The 3697-nt window shown below is 40.7% G+C and overlaps 1 long non-coding RNA gene across 1 annotated transcript; it reads left to right on the top strand.

The window, feature by feature from the left end:
* Positions 1–593: 593 nt before the first annotated feature.
* Positions 594–1263, top strand: LOC311293984. The gene is made up of 4 exons (XR_014627987.1): positions 594–617; positions 691–753; positions 853–1000; positions 1085–1263. It is a non-coding gene; the product is annotated as an uncharacterized lncRNA (long non-coding RNA).
* Positions 1264–3697: the final 2434 nt, after the last annotated feature.

Here is a 3697-nt window from a genome sequence, read left to right on the forward strand (position 1 = left end):
AGAAGGCTGAGGCCCGTAAAACACCTTCCCTCACCCCAGCTGAGGAGCTGGCACTGTCCCTTAATAAAGGGCGACCTGTGGTCGATGGGATTCCAGGGGCAGTTCATCGGACTCAGCTACCAAGACAAGTGGCTTAGTAAAATGTAGGTGTACCATATTAATACTTATGATTTATTGATGTTTTCACTGTTTTTGTCAGTGTTTTAATAAAGAAAATCATCAACTTTGTCACCATTTTATTTTGAATGCATTTTACAGTCATTGATTCACTTGTGCAGTATGCATGCTGCTTTGACTGCATGCATGCTGTATGTAATCTTATTACTAGTACTCTTAGATGTTCCTAATATCCTTCTTTATTAGTTGTATTTGTTTAAGAATATACATTGAGTATTGAATATGCATGATTATCTTATTGGTTTAATTATCTTGCAGTTGCTGATGGCCACATTGTATTATTGGATCCTCCTGCAACACCACACTCTGTCACAGTTGTAAGTGTTTATTGTCTTTAGGTTTCTGTTTGCTAGACCAAGCATCCTTCCTTATTTTCACTGTAGGCTGAAGATGAAGAGACCACTTCTGCTGTGACAGAAAATGTGGGGAGGCCCATAGAGGTATGATGTATAGAATTCCCCCTTTTTTGCATAAGAGAATAAATAAATTGTCATTGTCATTGTCATTTTACAGAATATGGCAGGAGATTTTAATACAGATGAGGGTCCATCTACCTCCACACAGAATCTTAGCAGTGTAAGAAATGTTCTGCAGTTCTCCTTCCTCATTTAAATATTTGGTCTGTGTTTGTATTACAGACTTTATCAGTCATGTTTAATTATTCTGTCTTTCTAGTTGCCTGCCAAAGAGCTGTATAAGGTCCACCTTCAAAAGCAAATCAGAAAAAGTGACATGGAGATGGACCTTATACAGCTTCAAATGGAGGAGAAAAGGCTTAACCTAAAAAAAGGCCAGACTTGAATTGCTGGAGCACCAGCTTAAGGTGGGAAACAGTATGTGAACAGTAATCTGTCATTGGTTGATGAATGAAATCTAAAGCAATAAATACAAATGTCTTTTGTTACAGGAAATAAAGAAACAATGAACAACACTTGACTGTTAACTGGTTTTAATTAAAGTGATTTTGGCAAATCATGTCTCGTACCACCCTGCCATCTCTTTGGTCTACTGGGTTCACTGGGGGTTCCTCTTGGCCATCTTCAAGAGAAGGGGGGGGGCCCTCTCACCTCTCAGTGTGGCAATGTTGTGAAGAACAACACAAGCAGCTGTGATGTCACATGACCTTTCTGGGTTGACCCTGAGCCCACGCAGGCACTGAAACCTTGCCTTCAGGATGCCTATGGTCCATGTTCTGCTGTGGGCCAGGTTGAATTGTGCCTGTGGTCCAGGCTCAGGTTCAGGGTAGGGTGTCATCATATAGGGCAGACGGGTACCCTCTGTCCCCCAGCAAGTTACCATTGAAGTGTCATATAAAGGTAGTTAAAGTGTATAATTGCATAAAAAAAAAACCTTGTGTAAGGCAAAACATACCCTGTTGAAATTTGTGGCACAATGATGACTCCCTAAACATTCTGGCATCATGTACAGACCCTGGCCATTTGGCTTCAACATTAGTGATGAGGTGGGTTGCATCACATATTACCTAGTTAGTGGGGACCAGTAATGAGGGTGATTTAAACACCCAAACATTTAGCACCCAAAAAATCTATTGTCACCTGCACATTGATGCTATGGACTGACTTCCTATTAACATAGTCTCCTTCATTGACTGCAGGAGCTTTAATGGGAATGTGGGTTCCATCAATGCAACCAATCACATTTGGGAACCCTGAAACTGAAAGTTATATAATTAGAAACTTTTAAAATTATTGTGACTGTCACTGTATACAGTATGGATAGATTAAGTATAGTGCTATGTAACTAAAATAGTCTTTAATAGAATATCATAGAACGGACAAACCCGCCACTCTGTGGAATTCCTCTTTAATGACCCTCAGTGGTTTATGGCCAGGGAACTGCACAAAAGTGTGTAGGAACCGTTTGAGTGCAATGCATACTGTACGAACAGCCCTACACACAGTTGCCTTTCCCACATGCTCTGCATCGCCTATTGTATATAAAAAAAAAACTCACCGTCGCAAAAAAGTTAAATAAATGGAGTTAAATTTTTAACTCCATTATCTTCGTTTAATAAATTAACGCTTCTTTTGAAAAACGGCAACGCTCCCGCAAATATTCATTTGGATACGAAAGCACATTGATACGTGGTCGTATCACCCTCTCACGGCGGAAAAGAATTCGTATTATCTGTGCTTCCACATCCACTGGATCGTCTTTAAAACGGCATGCCATGCTCAGTAACCTTCTGAAACAAACTAACCCTGGAACATAACCTGCTACCGAGCAGGTTATCTTCAGAGAGTAAGTTCCTATGGTTACATACATACCCAGAAAGTTACCTCCGTTTTTGGAACCGAAAGTTGAGGTTATCCACTAACTTACCCTTAAACTTACCCGGGTATGTCACATAACCTGCTTTCTGGAATACCCCCCAGGTTGGTAGTCCAAAGGCATTGTTGTTTATCTTTACTTCCGGGGTTTTTCCCACCGGAGCCTCACTTTCGATTTCAAAATGGCGGCTGCGTGAAATCAGCGTATGACTTCCAGCACTGCAGTAAGGTCAGGAGGATATACCACAGAGGCGCTTGTCACTGAAGACGTGGAGAAGATCTGCCTTGAGGTAGGAGACAGAAAATCACTGTAATGCAGTTTTTGTTAAAACACAGCCTCGTAAAATGGTCTATTTTTGTGCTAAATCAGAGGTCTTCAATCCTGCTCCTGGAGGGCCACTGTCCTGCAGAGTTTAGTTCCAACCTGCTTCAGCACACCTGCTTTTGAATATTCAAGCAATTCTGAAGAGCTTGATGAGCTGATTCAGGTGTGTTTGATTAGGGTTGGAACTAAACTTTGCAGGACAGTGGCCCTCCAGGAGAAGGATTGAAGACCTCTTTGCTAAATGAAAGATGTAACTCCCTATAGAGACTAATAAACTCAATCTTTTTAGTTTTTAAAATAATAATAATATGGATTAATAAAAAATCTGCATTTGTTTATTTAGGTGCGGCCAATCATAGAGAAGAAGGCTGGACACCCTTTTAAGGGTTACATTCCTTTAACCTTTAGGAGTCAGGTTGTGGACGGAATAAACTATCTGGTCAAGGTAAGTGAGTGAGGCGTTTGTTGTTGTTGTTGTTTATTTGTTTTCTATGGGTTTTGAGCTTATGATTTCATACCTGAAACTTCAAGGCACCATTTGCATGTTTCTAATTTCATCAAGCCAACAGTGGCAGTGTGTCCTAAACGGGTACGATATAGTCCAGTAATTTTTCCGTCCTCTCTGAAAGTTAAAATGCATCAAGTCACTGTATAAAGTCTCTCTGCATTTGTAGCCTATAGAAAACTTTTCTCGACTTTGTAGCGTTACTGGACACTCAAATCTCTGCAACGGTCACTGTAGCAGAACTAGCAGAGATGTGTGTGCTGTCATGGAAAATGAGTGCATTTAGGTCGCCAGGGTTTTACATGGAAGAGATCACTTGGACATAAATCAATCAATCTCAATCTCTCAATCTCTCTCAATCTCTCAATCTCTCTATCTCTCTCTCTCTCTCTCTCTCTC

This window comes from Rutilus rutilus (assembly GCF_951802725.1).
Source record: "Rutilus rutilus genome assembly, chromosome: 7".
Classification (NCBI taxonomy): Eukaryota; Metazoa; Chordata; class Actinopteri; order Cypriniformes; family Leuciscidae; genus Rutilus; species Rutilus rutilus.